Raw genomic sequence first — 19,871 nt, forward strand, 5'->3', positions numbered from 1 at the left:
CTTTTCTGATGAAGGGTCTAGGCCCGAAACGTCAGCCTCTCTGCTCCTATGATGCTGCTTGGCCTGCTGTGTTCATCCAGCCCTGCACTTTATTCAAATGTGGAATTGATTTGGACACTATTTTCTGAGGTTTGCCATCAAGGACTAATTGAGTATGGTCAGTACCCTGCCAGATGCAAACAACTGAAGAGAAATGCCATTTGATGACGCATCTGTCCTTGTTATTGGGATATATGGCCTGCATAGCTGGCATCATATCTGCACTTAAATTCGCAAATGCTAGATAGAATGTCTTTGTGACTTGGTGGCAGCATCCACGTTGCTACTGCATTGTGGCAGCATGAAATGGTTAGCTTCAGCTGTTATAGGGCTGTCCAGCTTAGAAATAGACCCTTTGGTCCAACTCGTCCTTGCTGTCCAGATATCCTAAATAAATCTAGTCCCATTTGCTTGCATTTGGCTCATGACCCTCTAAACCCTTCCTATTCATGGACCCACCCAGATCCTTTTCAGTGTTGTAATTATATCAGCCTCCACCACTCCTTCTGGCAGCGCATTCCATACATGCACCACCCTCTACATGAAAGTGTTTCCCTTTAGGTCCCTTTTGTGCCTTTTCTCTCTCACCTTAAACCTATGACGTCTGGTTTTGGGCTCCCTTACCCTGGGAAAAACACCTTGATTATTCACCCTATCCATGCCCCTCATGATTTTGTAAACCTCTATAAGGTCACCCCTCAACCTCATACGCTCCAGGGAAAATAGCCACAGCCTATTCAGCCTCTCCCTGTAATTCAAACCCTACAACCCTCGCAACATTCTTGTGAATCTTTTCTGCACCTCCCAAGTTTAACAACATCTTTCCTATAGCATGGAGATCAGAACTGAACATAGAATTCTGAAAGTGGCCTAATTTGCTGTAATTTTTGAGACATCTTACTCTTCCAAGGCAATATTAGAAAGACTGGATACTTTTCAAGACTGAAAGTGGCTGCCTTGAGTCCGTTCATGGGTTTGTACAATATACAGCAAGCAATGATCTTTTAAGGATATTCATTATCCCACAATATAGCTTTGCTGTGTCTGTCAAAATTGCATGGTTCTCAAATGACTTGGGTTCTATTTATGAAGTCAATCTGAATGAGTGGAATGGTGGTAATTCCAACCTGTGTATTTACCAATGACGATTTACAATGGACAGTAGTAGAGAATGCATTAGTGGATTTCTCAATTGCGCAGTGAGGAAAGGAGGGTTGTTTGACATTCATTTCAAAGATGAATTTAAACACAGGATCAGGGTGTGTAAGGAACTTCTTTCATGGAATTACAGATTGCAATACAACAAGTGTGTCATCAGCATAATGGTAATATGCAAGAGGTTAGGGGTCATCCCATCTAAGATATATTTCTTGTGGAAACTGACAAAAGATGTTAGCGAGCATTGGTCAATTCAGGAATCCCAAAGCTGTACCATTTATTTTGGCATACAAGTGTTATTAAAACAGAGGTCAACTGTACAAGTTTCAAAGTTCATAAGTTTAATCAATATGGATTCAGATAATGGTATCATGAAAGGATCACTATCATACAGTGTCATTGTGCAAAGGTCTATGGCTTCCTTGAGCGGTACATTAATTGATAGGCTAGCATTGTTGAATGAACATAAGAACATGGCATCAATATCGGAATGCAAGCCCATCATGGTCTTTGCTAAGGTTGTGTATATGTGGAAAACATGCCCAGGACTGGTATGAGCAACAATTTAACTAATTAATGTTGTGTAGACCCAGTCATAGATAAAATAGGGTGTCAACATTTTGTTATGAATCATATGAAACTGTGGAGCAGACCAGCTCTGAGGTAGAGTGAGTGGGTGCTGCTGAAAAGAATGGGTTTTGTTGGACAGATGCATTTTGTTTCATAGTTGTAATTTCTGTGTATAATATTTGTAATTTCTGTGTATAATGTAAGTCAAAATGAGAATCTACTTTTTGAGAACACCGGGTGAGCCCTGAGAATGGTTTAGTTAGTGTGTTAAATAATGCCGACCATAAAGTATTTCAGTTCTGTTGGCATGATGAGCTGAGAACAAAAACATCAAAATTGAAAACCTCAGTGGTGAAAACTGGATCCTTTGCCCGGTCCATGGGCAAGATGAGGCATATTTTAGCATATTTTAACAGATTGGTGAAAGGTGTCTGAGTGAGGTTGCTTCATGAATCAGAATTCTGTTTTTAATTTCTGTTCATAGACAGAACTTTTGAAGAGAAGTGCAAGATTTGTTTATTTCCCACATCAGTCATTCTATAATCACTGACTAAAATTGCCTTTTAGTGCTGAATCATTACCATTTCTTTTGTCTCTCTGTGACGGTGGTGTTGAGCTAAACTTGGATCTCAGAGATCAAGTGCCATTTTCTAATACAATATACATAGATATTTCCTCCTGAAGGTGATTTCCTAATTTTGTGTAGATCTAAAAAAATCTCATAATCACTTAATTTTATTCCCTTGTTCATAATTTTGAGGTAGAAAATAATTTCATCACCTGGATCCCTCCAGAGACAAGTTTCTTTACTTAGGCCATAACTAATCTTTCTTCCTGCCATGGATGATATTTAATTTGGCAGATCTGTCTTGGCAGCAGGAATCTTTATTTCCTTGCCAAAGTCTACTAGCTTCTTGGCTGAAGGTACTACTTTTACTCAGTCAAGAAGGAATTCTGGAGAATACAAATTTAGGAGGGAGTAAGGGTGTCTAACTTGGCATTGTAAGTAGCATCAAATCCATTTAATTCACTAATGTCCTTCAGGGAAGGAAAACTGCCAAGCTTACCTGGTCTGGCCTGCATGTGTCTCCAGGACCACAGCAACGTGGTTGACTCTTAATGCCCTCTGGGAAATTAGAGATTGGCAATAAATACTGGCCTAGCCAACGATAGCCATATCCTGCAAACAAATAAAAAAAAGACACAAATATTCAAGTTAAGTAGGAGGAAGTTGAAATATTTAAAATAAAAGAAACACACTGAAAAGAGTTACAAGACTATGGGCTGAATGCTGGAAAATGGGATTAGAATAGGTAGATGGTTGTTTTTGACCAGTGCATCTGTGATGGGCTGATCGGCTTTTTCTGTACTGTAGGTCTGTATGACTGTGATTCAATGAAGGTGGATGAATTTTACCCTAGGCTGTAAAGGAAGTGTGGGGAAATGGATGCTCTGATGATCATTTTCCTATCCTCATTAGATAGATTCGATCAGGTGGCTCAGTGGTTAGCACTGCTGCCTCACAGTGCCAGGAACCCGGGTTCGATTCCACCCTTGGGCGACTGTCTGTTTGGAGTTTGCACATTCTCCCCGTGTCTGCGCGGGTTTCCTCTGGGTGCTCTGGTTTCCTCCCACAGTCCAAACATGTGCAGGTTAGGTGGAGTGGCCATGCTAAATTGCCTGTAGTGTTCAGGGATGTGTAGATTAGATGGGTTATAGGGGTTGGGTCTGGGTGTTGGCTGCAGGAAGATATCAATGGTTTGGTTGCGTGAGTGGAAAAATGGCAAATGGGAATTCAATCCGAAGAAGTCCAAGGTTATGCGTTTGTGGAGAACAAACGAAACAAGTCAGTAAATCATTGATGAGAGGCTGTTGAGTTGAGGAAGTGACAGAACTTGAAGTGCATGCCCACAGGTCCCTTAAAGTTGCAAGGCAGGTAGATAAGTAGTGAAGAAAGTAAACAAGATGCTTTCCTTCATTGGCCAAGGTATTGAATACGAGAACACGTTTGTAATGCTGGAACTATATAAGACACTGGGTAGGCCACAGCTAGGGTTTTGGGCATGGTCCTACTCACCACGTTACAGGAAAGACATAACTGTTCCACAGAGAGCACGAAAATGTCTCAGGGCTTGAAAATTGCAGCTATGAGGAAAGATTGGATAGTGTGAGGTTGTTTTCCTTAGAACAGAGGAGACTGAGGGATGACTTTATTGAGGTGTACAAAAAAACATATGAAAGGATAGTTTTTAGCTCAGATGGCTGCCAAAAGTGCAGGTTTAATTCCAGTACTGGCTGAGGTTACCCTTGCTTAAGGCATGGTGACCCTCAGATTAAAGGTACAAGGTACTAAATTGGGAGAGGTCAAATTACATCAGTATTAGGCAGGAGCTAGGTCGTGTTAATTGTGAGGAGCTGTTCTTGGGCAAGTCCACATTTGACATGTGGGAATTGTTTAATGACCTTGCTGATGAGAGTTCAGGACTGGATGTTCTAGTAAGGAGGAAGGGCAAGATGGCAAGTTGAGGGTCCCTTGGATAATGAGGGAGGTTATGAATTTAGTCAAAAGGAGAAAACAAAGCATATATAAGGTTTAGGAAACTAAAATCGGACAGGGCCCATGAGGAATATAAAGAAAGCAGGAAATAACTCAAGCAGGGAATGAGGAGAGCACCAAGGGGCCATGAAATGACTTTGGCAAGTAGGGTTAAAGAGAATCCCAAGGCATTCTGTACATATATTTAAAAACAAGAGGATAATTAGGGAGAAGGTAGGACCACTGAAGGATAAAGGAAGGAACTTGTGCTTGGAGGCAGAGGATGTGGGTGAAATTCTAAATGAGTACCTTGCGTCAGTATTTACCCAGGAGAAAGATATGGAGGATAGAGAGATTTGTGCGGAGCACGTTAATATGCTAGGGCATTTTGACATTAAGAAAGAAGTGGTGTTGTGTCACTTGAAGAACATTGAGGTGGATAAGCTCCCAGGGCCTGAAGGTATCTACCCCAGGTTCTTGAGAGAGGCAAAAGAGGAAATTGCTGGGGTCTTGACCAAGATCTTTGTATCCTGATTAGCCACTGGAGAGGTCCCGGAGAATTGATGAATAGCTAATGTTATTCCTCTTTTCAAGAAGGAAAATAGGGATAATGCAGGAAACTGTAGACCAGTGAGTCTTACATTGGTGGTTGGGAAGCTATTGTAGAGAATTCTTAGGGATAGAATTTATGTGCATTTGGAAAAGCATGGCCTAATTAGGGAAAGTCAGCATGGCTTTGTTCAGGGCTGGTCATGTCTTAGAAACTTGACTGAATTTTTCGAGGAGGTGACGAAGGTGATCGATGAGAGTAGAGCAGTGAATGTTGTCTACATGGACTTTAGTAAGGTTTTCAACAAGGTCCATCATGGTAGGCTCATCCAGAGATTTAAGATGCATGAGATCCATGGTAACTTGGTTGCATGGATTCAGAATTGGCTTGCCCATAGAAGGCAGAGGGTAGTGGTGGAAGGTTGTTTGCCAGGCTGGAGGTCATGACTTGTAGTGTTCTGCAGGGATCCGTACTGGGACCTCTGCTGTTTGATGAAAATGTAGTTGAGCGGGGTAGTAAGTTTTCAGACGATCCAAAGATTGGTGGAGTTGTCGATGGTGTAGAAGGTTGTCAAAGGATACGGCGGGATATAGATCATTTGCAGATATGGGTGGAGAAATGGCAGATGGAGCTTAATCTATGTGAGTTTGAGATGCTGCACTTTGGGAGATCAAATGTTACGGAAAAGTGTACAGTTAATGGCACTGAACAGCATTGATGTGCAGAGGGACGTTGGGGTTCAAATCCATAGCTCCCTGAAATGGCCATGCAAGTAAATAGAGTGGTGATGAAGGTTTATTTGCCTTTGATTGGGGAATTGAGTACAGGAGTCAGGATGTCATGTTGTAGCTTTATAAGACTTTGGTTAGGCCACACTTAAGAGTATTGCATTCAATTCTGGTCGCCACAATACAGGAAGGTTGTGGAGGCTTTGGAGAGAAGAGGCTTACAAGAATGCTGCCTGGACTGGAGAGTATGAACTATAATGACAGGTTAGAAAAACTAGGGTTGTTTTCTCTGGAGCGGCAGAGGCTGTGGGGAGACTTGATAGAAGTCTATAAAATTTTGAGATGCATAGATAGACGGTCAGAATATTTTTTCCCCAGAGTTGAAATGTTTAAAACTAGGGGGCATGCATTTAATGTGAGGGGTGAAAGGTCATAGGAGATGTGAGGGGAACGTTTTTACACAGAAAGTGGTAGGAGTGTAGAATGCGCTGCCAGGGGTGGTAGTGGAGACAGATATGATAGGGGCATTTAAAAGACTTTTAGATAAGCACATGAATATGCAAGGAATGCAGGGATGTGGACCAAGGGCAGGCAGAAGGGATTAGTTTAATTTGCCGTCATGTTTGGCACAACATCGTGGGCCAAATGGTCCATTCCTGTGCTGTACGGTTCTATGTTCAATGTTCTAGTTGTGTCTGCCTAATGGGAGAGCAGCCCCTATGGTCCTCTGGGAATATGACTACATTACAAAATAACAAGGGACTTTGAGTGAACAGGGAAGACCTTTTTTTTCCATCAAAGAGATCAATTACCAGGATGTGCAGATTTAAAGTGATTGATTGGTAGAAGAATTATAGGGGGTATGAGGAAAGGCTGTTTTCACCGAGCTCACGGTGGGTGTCTGGAATTCGATGCTCAGTTTGTTGGTTGCAATGGAAACCCTCAACTCCTTTTTTAAAAAAAAAAAAAAAAAAAAAATCCTGGATGTGCACCTGAAGCAAGATCAAATGTGGTACATGGGATAGAATGTGTGGCTAACTTATTCAGCTATAATAGACTTGATGGGCCAGGCCTTTTTCTGTGCTGCAATATTTCCATGGCTTCTGTGCTTTTTTTGCACCAGAAAAGTGAAATAATTCTGCGAAGGCCGGTGTCCCATCACTAAGTTACCCTTTATTTACACGTACATAGTACGTGATACTGACCCAGCTGGGTCCTGAGTGAATGTAATCCCTGACACTCCTGTTTATAACTATCAGCCAGGACTCCCTGATTGGACCAGGTCCACCTGGCTGACCTTGTTCCAATCAATACAAAAATATATATACTTCCCGTTCTTTTGCTTCCTTTTCAGGTCTTTGCCAGCAGTGTTCTTCTATTCACAGAGTATGTTCAAGGCAGACATTGCTAGATTTTAAAGTGAGTTAGGGATAGTACAGGAAAATGGTGTTGAAGTAGTAAATGAACCACAGTCTCGTTGAAAGGGAGAACAGGCTTCAGGGACTGATAATGGAATAGTTTAGGTTAGATGGGCTTCAGATTGGTTTCACAGGTCGGCGCAACATCGAGGGCCGAAGGGCCTGTACTGCGCTGTAATGTTCTATGTTCTATGGTTCAGAGGGATATGGGCCAAATGCTGGCAAATGGGATGAGGTCAGATTGCGATGTCTGGATGAGTTGGACTGATGGGGTCTCTTTCTGTGCTGTGTGACTGTATGTAGCTATCTAATTCCCATTTAAAATAAGTAATAGGCTCTCCTAATGCTAGGACTGCATTGTAGTTTTATATTGCCCCCAGATTTTATGATTCTCTGCTCCTGTTCAATGTTATTATTGCCTGTTAGGAATTACATGGTCTAAAGACTCCCAGAAAGACAAAATAAAGTAGGAGTTGGTCTTGGTATTCACTTATAACTTCAATTAATTGTTTATGTACTGTACGTCTGACATTTCAGAAGGTTCCTTGTACTGCAAAATTTGATGAAGAATTACGTGAGGAGTCAATAGTAGTTATTAAAGGAAAATTGACTGATGATCCCCTCAGGTAACGTTAATTTTTAGTATCCAATGATAGCATTTAGACAATAAGTAAATTGTATATTCATACTATTTGCACATTAACATTATCATGTTAATTTTCAAAGAAACATTTCACACAAGTTTTCTTTAAGATTAACTGCTAATGTTGTTATAAATATTGTAAATAAATGAATCATTGTTTAGGTACTGAATACCAAATTTGTCCCAAAAATCTTATTTCTTTGCGTGTGAGTGAATCATATCTTTGTGTCTGGGATATATTCTAGATGAATGGGGAACATTCAGTTATACCACAAGTGAGGTGCTAAGTATTTAGTTTTAGGATAAATGCACAGCTTTTATTGCTATTTTGCAGATATATTTAATGAGCAATGTGGAAGTACAAAATACACATTAATACATTTTTGCTTGCTGACCTTGAGGTCACTTCTGGAGTACAATGGCCAGCATCTTAAGAAATCCATTAATTTTGAGGCAGAAATAGGAGGAAGAATAATTCTTAAACTACAGCTTTATAACAATGTATTATTTTTAGTTTTATATTTCACAATTGTAAAACATGTGCACATAAATGTACTTAATATATTACAGCCTGTATTATTTTTTCTTGATGACTAACCATTTCCTCAAACCCTTTTGATTTTGTCTTGATACTTGACTTTCGACTCCAATATCATGTGCAAAAACGCTATTTTTTTTTCATAAATACTGAAAGAACTGCGAATGCTGTAAATCAGGAACAAAAACAGAAGTTGCTGGAAAAGCTCAGCAGGTCAGGCAGCATCTATGAAGAAAAGATCAGAGTTAACGTTTTGGGTCCGGTGACCCTTCCTCAGAACTGATGGTAGCACGGAAAATGTCAGTTTATATGCAGAAAATATGGAGGGAGTTGGCGTTGGGAGTAAACGATATGATAGAGCCCAAAGAGAAAGAAGAACAGTTCGACAGACAAAGTAGTTGATAACGCTCCAGCTGGTAGAGTGAATAATTGTTAATGGGGACTGTTAGTGACTAACAATTGCTTTTTTCATCCCTAATGTGATGCTTTCAACTGCCCAACTGCCTCCGTTATTTCTTGTCCTCCATGATGGACCATCCTTCCCACTCCTGCCTGTCAATTTCTTCCATATCTGCCTCAGATTAATCTCATGTAAGAGTTTTCGCTTGTTCCTTTGACTTCATCCATTTCAGGAGAATTTACAGTGGGAAACTCAGAAATGATGGAGAAACTAAGCAGTTACTTTATACCTGTCTTTATGGAACGAAGAAAAAAGAAAGTTACAGCACAGGAACAGGCCCTTCGGCCCTCCAAGCCTGCGCTGATCCAGATCCTCTATCTAAACCTGTCACCTATTTTCCAAGGATCTGTATCCCTCTGCTCCCTGCCCATTCATGTATCTGTCTAGATACATCTTAAATGATGCTATCGTGCCCACCTCTACCACCTCCGCTGGCAACGTGTTCCAGCACCGACCACCCTCTGCGTAAAGAACTTTCCACGCATATCTCCCATAAACTTCTCCCCTCTCAGCTTGAAATTGTGACCCCTAGTAATTGAGTCCCCCACTCTGGGGAAAAAGCTTCTTGCTATCCACCCTGTCTATATCTCTCATGATTTTGTAGACCTCAATCAGGTCCCCCCTCAACCTCCGTCTTTCTAATGTAAATAATCCTAATCTTCTCAACCTCTCTTCATAACTAGCGCCCTCCATACCAGGCAACATCCTGGTGAACCTCCTCTGCACCCTCTCCAAAGCATCCACATCCTTTTGGTAATGTGGCGACCAGAACAGTATTCCAAATGTGGTCAAACCAAAGTCCGATACAACTGTAACATGACCTGCCAACTCTTGTACTCAATGCCCCGTCCGACAAATGAAAGCATGCCGTATGCCTTCTTGACCACTCTATCGACCTGCGTTGCCACCTTCAGGGTACAATGGACCTGAACACCCAGATCTCTCTGTGCATCAATTTTCCCCAGGGCTTTTCCATTTACCATATAGTTCTCTTGAATTGGATCTTCCAAAATGCATCACCTCGCGTTTGCCTGGATTGAACTCCATCTGCCATTTCTCCACCCAACTCTCCAATCTATCTATATTCTGCTGCATTCTCTGACAGTCCCCTTCACTATTTGCTACTCCACCAATCTTAGTGTCATCTGCAAACTTGCTAATCAGACCATCTATACCTTCCTCCAGATCATTTATGTATATCCAGGAAGACGATACAGAAAATCTCACAAAAGTACTAAGCAATCAAGGGACAGGTGCATCTGAGGAGCTAAAAGAAATTGGTATTATTAAATTAGTAGTATTGGAATAAAATTAGCTGGATTGAGAGGTGATAAATGTCCTGGATCAGATGAGCTTGATCCAAGAATGTTCAAGAAAGTATACCAAACCTTCATTATCTGTGGTGGTTAGGGGCATGGACTTTTTGCAGTTAATAGAAAATGTGGATGCTGCTACCATGTAACTCTCTCATCTACTGTGAAGCACTGGGCAATCAGACCAGACAGATCTGTGAGAAAAAAAAGGGGGCCTGGGGCTGATCTGGTGAGTATATGGATCTACAGGTAGCAAATCCACAAATAACGAAGAGTGTGTATAGTTTTTGGGATAATGGATGCATTGCTGATTATCTTTCATTATTCTACAGAATCTGGAAAGGTTCTTGCTGACTGGAGGGTAGCAAATCTAGCCCTCTTATTTAAGAAGGGAGAGAGGGTGGAGAACTACAGGCTTGATAGCTCAATGTTAGTACCAGTTATAAAGAATGCAATAATGAACACTTTGAAACGAACAGCAAAATTGGGCAGAGTCAGCATGGATTTATGAAAAGGAAATCATGTTTGATAAGTTTGTTGGAACTTTTTGAAGCTATTACTGTAGCATGTAAGAATTAATGAATGTGGTAAATGCATGGCAGATGAAAGATAATGTGGATAAATGTGGGGTTAACCACTTTGGCTCTCAAACAGGAAGGCATATTATTATCTGAATAGCAATAGGTTGGGAAAGGGAGGTGCCATGAGATTTGGGTGTCCATGTACACCAGTCATTGAAAGTAAGCATGCAGATGCACTGGGTGATGAAGAAGGCAGATGGTATGTTGGCCTTCCTAGTGAGAAGGTTTGAGTGCAGGAACAGGAATGTCTTGCTATAATTGTACAGGACCTTGGTGAGATCACAGCTTGAGTATTGTATAGGGTTTTGGTCTCCCTATCTGAGGAAGGATGTTTGAGCTATGGAGAGAGTATAACAAAGGTTTACCAAATTTATTCCTGGGATGGCAGGACTGACGTATGAGGAGAGACTGGATGATTTAGGACTATATTTGCTGTTGCTTAGAAGAATGAGGGTGCAATCTCATCGACACCTATAAAATTCTGACAGACCACACAGGTTAACGCAGGAAGGATGTCCTAGACGACTGGGGAGTCTAGAACAACGGGTCACAGTCTTAACGATATGGAGTAGGCCATTTAGACTAAGATAAGTAGAAATTTCTTTACCCTGAGAGCTTGTGCAACTCTGCCACAGAAGGTGGTTGAGGCCAAAACATTGAATGTTTTCAAAGAGGAGATGAATATAGTTCCTAAGGCAAAAGGAATCAAAAGGTATGGGGTGAAAGTGAGCACAGGGTATTGAGTTGGATGATCACCCATGATTATATTGTTTTTGAGCAGGCTCGAAGGGCCAAATGACCTACTCCTGTCCCTACTTTTTGATGTTTCTATGATATATTTGAATCTTCAGAAGGATTTTGATAAAGATCCATTCAGAAGGCTAGTAATAAAATTAGAGCACATGGATTGGGGAGAATATATGAGTAAGGATTGAAAATTAGCTAATACAGTGTATAAGGTAGGAATAAACAGATCATTTTCAGGATGGCAGACTGTTACTCGAAGGGAACCAAAATGGTCAGTGCTAGGTCCACAACTGTTTACAATCTATACAAATGATTTGGAACTAGGAACCATTTGTAATATTTCCAAATTTGCTGATGACCACCAGACTAGGTGGGAGTGCAATTTGAGGAGGATGCAAAGAACCTTGAAGAGGACTTGGACAGGCTAAGTGAATGGGCTAGAATATGGCAGATGGACTATAATGTGAAACAGTGTTAAGTTATTCACTTTCTTAGAAAACGCAGAGAAGCAGAGTCATTCTTAAACGATAAGAGGCTGGGTTGTGCAGGTGACTTAAGGGATCTCAATATCCTTGTCCATGAGTCATTAAATCTAGCATGTTGATGCAGTAAGCAATTAGGAAGGTTGGACATTTATTTCAAGGGGATTTGAGTACAGAACTAAATATGCCTTGGATATAAGAGCAGATCAGGCAAGGATGTAAATATATTGGAGAAATTTAAAGAAGGTTTGCCAGATTAATAACAGAAAGAACTGCGGATGCTGTAAATCAGGAACAAAAACAAAGTTGCTGGAAAAGCTCAGCAGGTCTGGCAACATCTGTGAAGGAAGAAACAGATTTAACATTTGGGGTCCGGTGGCCCTTCCTCAGAACTCAGATTAATTACCAGATTAATGTCTGCTTGTTTTCTCACATCATCCTTGCTTCTTTTGTACATCACTTTAAAACTATGCTGTCTCATCTTTGTTCCTTCATCCCATTGGGAACAGCTTCAGACGAAACAGAGGTAGAGGAAAAAGAGGAGAGGAGTTGCATTTTTGATTACGGGGAGTATCACAGCAGCAGACAGAGATTAAATAATTGAGGGATAATCCAGTGAGGCTTTGTGGGTGGAGCTAAGAAATTAGAAGGGGCTGGTGACGTTATTGGGGTTGTACTATAGGCCCCCAAATAGTCAACGGGAATTAGAGGAACAAATATGCAGGGAGATTGGGGAGACTTGCAGGAGAAATAGGGTTGTCATAGTAGGGGATTTTAATTTCCCTAACATAGACTGGGACTGCCGTGGTGTTAAGGGCTTAGATGGGGTGGAATTTGTTAAGTGTGTTCAGGAAAGTTTCCTCAAGTAGTAGATAGAGGGTCCTTCTCGGAAAGGGGCAAAACCCAACCTACTGTTGGGAAATAGAGCAGGACAGGTGACTGAGGTGACAGTGGGGAAGCATTTTGGGACCAGTGACCATAATTCTATTTAAAATAGTTACGGAGAGGGACACAACTGGTCTACAGGTTCAAGTTCTAAACTGGGGCAACCGTGAATTTTAATGGAATTAGACAGGAGCTTGCAGGGGTTGATTGGAGTTGTTTGTTTACAGACAAAGGGACCTCCAGCAAGTGGGAGGCCTTTAAAAGTTAGATATCTGGAGTTCAAGGTCTATATGTTCCTGTGAGGGTGAAGGGCAAGGTGGCAGGAGTAGGGAGCCCTGTATGACAAGAGATATTGAAGCTTTGACCAGAAAGAAGAAGGAGGCATGGCTCAGGTACAGACAGCTGGGATCAAGGGAATCTCTGGGAGGTATACAGGAGATACAGGAGTTTACTGAAGAAGGAAACCAGGACGGCCAAAAGTGGGCACAAGATAGCTTTGGCTTTGAAGAATAGGGCAAATCCAAAGAGATTCTTTAAGTATAGTAAAGGAAAAAGAATAACTAGAGAGAGAATAGGACCCCTCAAGGACCAAAGTGGACATGTATATGTGGAACCGCAGATGATGGGCGAGGCCCTCGATGAATATTTCTTCTGTGTTTACCATGGAGAAAGACATGAAGACTTGAGAACTTGGGGAAGTTAGTGGCGGTATCTTGGGACAGTCCATATCACAGTAGAGGAGGTGTTGAAAGTATTAGAATGTATGAAGATGGATAAATCTTCTGGTCCTGACCAAATATGTCCAAGAGCCCTGCAAGAGGCTAGAGAAGAAATTATGGGAGCCCTGCTTGATATATTTGCATCATCGTTAACCACAGGTGAGATCCTGGAAAACTGGAAGGTAGCGAATGTTGTGCCCTTATTCAAGAAGGGCTGCAAAGAAAATACTGGGAACCATAGACTAGTAAGCCTAACATCTGTGGTAGGTAAGTTACTTGAGAAGATTCTGAGGGATAAGATATAAATGCATTTGGAAAGACAGGGTTTAATTAGGAGTAGTCAGCATGGCTTTGTGCGTGCGAGATCATGCCTCACAAACTTGTTAGAGCTCTTTGATGAAGTGCCCAGGAAGGTTGATGAGGGCAGGGTGGTAGATGTAGTCTGTATGGATTGGTAAGGTTCCACATGGTAGACTGCTCTGGAAGGTTAGATTGTATGGAATCCAGGGAGACCTGGCAAACTGGATGCACAATTGACTTGATGGTAGGAAGCAGGGAGTAATAGTGGAAGAATGCTTGTAGGAGTGGAGGCTTGTGACTAGTGGTGTGCCTCAGAGGTTGGCGCTGGGCCCATTGCTGTTTGTAACTATATCAATGATTTGGATGAGAATGTATAAGGCATGATTAGTAAGTTTGCAGGTGACACTAAAATAGGCAGCATCGTGGACAGTGAGGAAGATTATCAGAAATTGCAGCAGGATCTTGATCAGCTGGGGAAGTGGGCTGAGAAATGGCAAATGGAGTTTAATATAGGTAAGTGTGAGGTGTTGCTTTGGAAAGTCAAATCAAGGTAGGAGTTTCATGGTGAATGGTAAGGCTTTAAGGAGTATAATGGAACAGAGGGACCTAGGAGTTTCAGGTACACGGTTCTCTGAATGTGGAGTAACGGGTATACAGGACAATGAAGAAGGCTTTTGGCACACTGGCCTTCATCAGTCAGGCATTGAGTATAGAAGTTGCGAAGTTATGTTGCCGTTGTGCAGGATGTTGGTGAGGCTGCACTTGGAGTATTGTGTTCAGTTTTGGTGACCTTGCTATAGGACGGATGTTATTAAACTGGAAAGAGTGCCAAAGAAATTTACAAGGAATGTTGCCAGGACTCAAGGGACTGAGTTATAGGGAGAGGTTGGAGAAGCTAGGACTTCTTTCTTTAGAGCATAGGAGACTGAGGGGGCAGGGGTCTTATAGAAAGATCATGAGAGGCATAAATAGGGTGAATGCACAGTTTTTTTCCCCCAGAGTTGGGGAATCAAGGACAAGAGGGCATCAGTTAAAGGTAAGAGAGGAAAGAATAAATGGGAACCTGAAGGGCAACTTTTTTACACAGAGGGTGATATGCATATGGAATGAGCTGCCAGCAGAAGTGGTTGATGCGAGTACATTATCAAAATTTAACAGACCTTCGGATGAATGCATGGACAGGAAAAGTTTAGAAGGATATGGGCCAACTGTAGGGAAATGGGAGAGATAGTAGGAACTGCAGATGCTGGAGAATCCGAGACAACAAGGTGCAGGGCTGGATGAACACAGCAGGCCAAGCAGCATCATAGGAGCAGAGAGGCTGACGTTTCGGGCCTAGACCCTTCATCAGAAAAGGGGGAGGGGAAGGGGGTTTTGAAATAAATAGGGAGAGAGTGGGAGGCGGATAGAAGAGGGATAGAGGAGAGGATAGGTGGAGAGGAAACAAACAGGTCGAAGAGGCGGGGATGGGGCCAGGAAAGGTGAGTGTAGGTAGGGAGTTAGGAAGGGGATAGGTCAGTCCAGGGAGGACGGACAGGTCAAGGGGGCGGGATGAGGTTGGTCGGTAGGAGATGGAGGTGCGGCTTGAGGTGGGAGGAGGGGATAGGTGGGAGGAAGAACAGGTTAGGGACGAGCTGGACTGGTTTTGGGATGCGGTAGGGGGAGGGGAGATTTTGAAACTTGTGAAATCCACATTGATACCATTGGGCTGCAGGGTTCCCAAGCGGAATATGAGTTGCTGTTCCTGCAACCTTCGGGTGGCATCGTTGTGGCACTGCAGGAGGCCCAGGATGGACATGTCGTCTGAGGAATGGGAGGGGGAGTTGAAATGGTTCGCGACTGGGAGGTGCAGTTGTTTATTGCGAACCGAGCGTAGGTGTTCTGCAAAGCGGTCCCCGAGTCTCCGCTTGGTTTCCCCGATGTAGAGGAAGCCACACCGGGTACAGCGGATGCAGTATACCACATTGGCAGATGTGCAGGTGAACATCTGCTTGATGTGGAAAGTCTTCTTGGGGCCTGGGATGGGGGTGAGGGAGGAGGTATGGGGGCAGGTGTAGCACTTCCTGCACCTGAGGTGATGAGGTTGTGGATGGTTTGCGAGATGATGGTTTGGTGCTCAGGGGTGGGGTCATGATCAAGGGGGCGGTAGGAGGAGGTGTCGGAGAGTTGGCGTCCGGCCTCGGCGATGTAGAGTACCTGAGGTGATGTCCCGCTTCTGCCCGCTTCTATCTCCTTCCCAAAATCCACAAACCTGAATGCCCTGGTCGACCCATTGTCTCCGCCTGCTCCTGCCCCACCGAACTGATCTCCAACTATCTGGACTCCATTTTCTCCCCCTTGGTCCAGGAACTCCCTACCTATGTCTGTGACACCACCCACGCCCTCCACCTCCTCCAGAACTTCCAATTCCCCGGTCCCCAACACCTCATCTTTACCATGGACGTCCAGTCCCTCTACACCTGCATTCCCCATGCAGATGGCCTTAAGGCCCTCCGCTTCTTCCTGTCCGGCAGGCCCGACCAGTCCCCCTCCACTGATACCCTCATCCGCTTAGCCGAACTCGTCCTCACACTCAACAACTTCTCTTTCAATTCCTCCCACTTCCTACAGACAAAGGGGGTAGCCATGGGTACCCGCATGGGCCCAAGCTACGCCTGCCTCTTTGTAGGTTACGTGGAACAGTCCCTCTTCCGTACCTACACCGGCCCTAAACCCCACCTCTTCCTCCGCTACATTGATGACTGTATCGGCGCCGCCTCGTGCTCCCACGAGGAGCTCGAACAGTTCATACACTTCACTAACACCTTCCACCCCAACCTTAAGTTTACCTGGACCATCTCTAACACCTCTCTCCCCTTCCTGGACCTCTCTGTCTCCATATCGGGCAACCACCTAGAAACCGATATTCATTTCAAGCCCACCGACTCCCACAGCTACCTAGAATACTCCTCCTCCCACCCACCTTCTTGCAAAAATGCTATCCCCTATTCCCAATTCCTTCGCCTCCGCCGCGTCTGCTCCCAGGATGAGGCATTCCACTCCCGCACATCTAGGTTGTCCTCGTTTTTCAAGGACCGTAACTTCCCCTCCTCGGTGGTCGAGAACGCCCTCAACCGTGTCTCCCACATCTCCCGCACCTCATCCCTCACACCCCGTCCACGCAATAAGAACCAAAAAAGAATCCCCCTCGTCCTCACGTACCACCCCACCAACCTCCGGATCCAACGCATCATCCTCCGACACTTCCGCCATCTGCAATCTGACCCCACCACCAAAGACATCTTTCCCTCCCCACCCTTATCTGCTTTCCGGAGGGACAACTCTCTCCGTGACTCCCTTGTCCGCTCCACAGTCCCCTCCAGCTCCACCACACCCGGCACTTTTCCCTGCAACCGCAGGAAGTGCTACACCTGCCCCCATACCTCCTCCCTCACCCCCATCCCAGGCCCCAAGAAGACTTTCCACATCAAGCAGATGTTCACCTGCACATCTGCCAATGTGGTATACTGCATCCGCTGTACCCGGTGTGGCTTCCTCTACATCGGGGAAACCAAGCGGAGACTCGGGGACCGCTTTGCAGAACACCTACGCTCGGTTCGCAACAAACAACTGCACCTCCCAGTCGCGAACCATTTCAACTCCCCCTCCCATTCCTCAGACGACATGTCCATCCTGGGCCTCCTGCAGTGCCACAACGATGCCACCCGAAGGTTGCAGGAACAGCAACTCATATTCCGCTTGGGAACCCTGCAGCCCAATGGTATCAATGTGGATTTCACAAGTTTCAAAATCTCCCCTCCCCCTACCGCATCCCAAAACCAGTCCAGCTCGTCCCTGCCTCCCTAACCTGTTCTTCCTCCCACCTATCCCCTCCTCCCACCTCAAGCCGCACCTCCATCTCCTACCGACCAACCTCATCCCGCCCCCTTGACCTGTCCGTCCTCCCTGGACTGACCTATCCCCTTCCTAACTCCCTACCTACACTCACCTTTACTGGCTCCATCCCCGCCTCTTCGACCTGTTTGTTTCCTCTCCACCTATCCTCTCCTCTATCCCTCTTCTATCCGCCTCCCACTCTCTCCCTATTTATTTCAAAACCCCCTTCCCCTCCCCCTTTTCTGATGAAGGGTCTAGGCCCGAAACGTCAGCCTCTCTGCTCCTATGATGCTGCTTGGCCTGCTGTGTTCATCCTGGCCTGCACCTTGTGTAGGGAAATGGAGTTAGCGTGGATGAACATTTTGGTCCAGCATGGCCAAGTTTGGGCCGAAGGGCTGTAGGACTCTATGACTCTATAATTGGGCACCTCATGTCATTGATAAGATTTCGAGTTTGATTTGATTTGATTTATCATTGTCACATGTAACAAGATACAGTGAAAAGTATTGTTTTGCTAACCAGACAAATCATAGTTTGCATAATAGCGTAATAGAACAGAATGTAGAATATAGTGTTACACCTACAGAAAAGATGCAGAGAAAGATCAATTCTAATGTGAGAGATCTGTTCATAAGGCTGATAACACCGGGGAAGAAGCTGTTCTTGAATCTGTTGGTACGTGTTTTGAAACTATTTTATCTTCTCCCTGGTGGAAGAGAGAATTACGGGGGTGGGAGGAATCTTTGATTATGTTGGCTGCTTTCCCGTGGCAGCGGAAAGTGTAGACACAGTCAATGGAAAGAAGGCTGGTTTGTGTGATGGACTGGACTTCATTCACAACTCTCTGTAATTTACTCCTAGGTCTAACAAACATCTTATATAAATTGCTTCTTGCTTTTGTACTCTATGCCCCTGTTAATAAAACTGAGGACACTATGCTTTTTGAACTGTTTTCTCCATCTGTCCTACCATCTGCAATCCACATATACATCCATGTCTCTGTGTCCCTGCATTGTCTTCAGCGTTGTAACCCCTGTTTTATATTGTCGTTCAATGTGCTTCAAACCAAAATGCATCAGCTCACACTTCTCTGCATTGAATGATCATCTGTCACTTATCTGAAGTCAGCTCAGCTCTAATTGATTTTGATTACTCTGAATTGTTCCATGACATTCTCCACCACCATCCTGAACCTTATAATACAGTTATCACAGTTTCCCCACTGACACTTGATCCACTTGGCCTACCTCATTTGCAAAGACCAGGTCCAACAATGCATCCTACCTTGTGGGACTGGACACGTACTGCTATAGGAAACTCCTCAACACAATCTAGGAACTCTTGCCCCTTGCTGCCCCTCACACAGCCAGTATCCCAGTCTACATTTGAATAATTAAAATATCCCATTAATAATAACTCTATAATGTTGGCATTTCTCTGTAATTTCCCTGCAGATTTATTCCTCTGCATCCTTTCCACTGGTTACTGGTCTACAGCCTAACTGCACTATATAATTCTATCCTTTTTATTTCTTAGCTCAAGCCAAATTGACTCTGTCCTTGAACCCTCTGAGACATCTTCATTTTACTTTGTTAAAGGTGCTAAGTTATATCTGTTTATTCCCAGCTAATCACCTGCTTTTTTTTAAACAGAATTGTTTCCATCACTAATCAGGCAGACAACGTTTGATCAATTGAGGGAAGGATGAGAACTATTATATATGTAATATAAGTCCTGCTAAATAGAAAATCAACACAAGGTTTAGTTCTCCTATTCATGTATATTTGATATCAAGAAGCTACTCAGTCTTATGTCTCTGTGTATGAGTTAGCAAGGCCACCAAGTTATAATGCAACTAACCACAATAGCTGCCTGTTCCTAATAACAGTTATTTAATAAATTGCTTTGAAGTCGATAACATTGTTACTTCTTATCAAGAATATCTTTTCTTTAGATTCGATGTTAATTTTCAGAAGGGCGACCATCCTGATGCAGACATTTTATTTCATTTCAATCCCCGTTTTAAAGAGGACCTTGAGAAAGTGATATTTAATTCTCGGGGACCAGACGGTTGGGGATTTCAGGGTGAGAAGTATGAAAAGATTTCTTCCAGAAATGCTCCATTTAAGCTGGTGTTCATGGTGTGGAACAACTCTTTCCAGGTACTGTTTTACCAATCTTCTCTATAAGGAGAATACCAACTGACACAATTGAAAATGACACGGGATTACACAGTAGACTACCAATGTATAACATTTAGAATTCTGAGATATGGGTTGATGCCAACTATCTCTTACATCTCAGATTATTTCAGAATATGGAGATCCT

General features: G+C 43.5%; 1 long non-coding RNA gene across 1 annotated transcript in view; it reads left to right on the plus strand.

Annotated features, from left to right (window-relative positions):
* LOC125483576 overlaps nucleotides 1–19,540 on the plus strand; it is a 22,165-nt gene extending 2,625 nt beyond the window's left edge. The window contains exons 2-3 of the long non-coding RNA XR_007262529.1: nucleotides 7,537–7,625; nucleotides 19,498–19,540. This is a non-coding gene — a long non-coding RNA (uncharacterized LOC125483576). The remainder of the gene's footprint in view (nucleotides 1–7,536; nucleotides 7,626–19,497) is intronic.
* The last annotated feature ends 331 nt before the right edge of the window (nucleotides 19,541–19,871 follow it).

The sequence above is a fragment of the Rhincodon typus genome, chromosome 7, assembly GCF_021869965.1.
Source record: "Rhincodon typus isolate 14 chromosome 7, sRhiTyp1.1, whole genome shotgun sequence".
Classification (NCBI taxonomy): Eukaryota; Metazoa; Chordata; class Chondrichthyes; order Orectolobiformes; family Rhincodontidae; genus Rhincodon; species Rhincodon typus.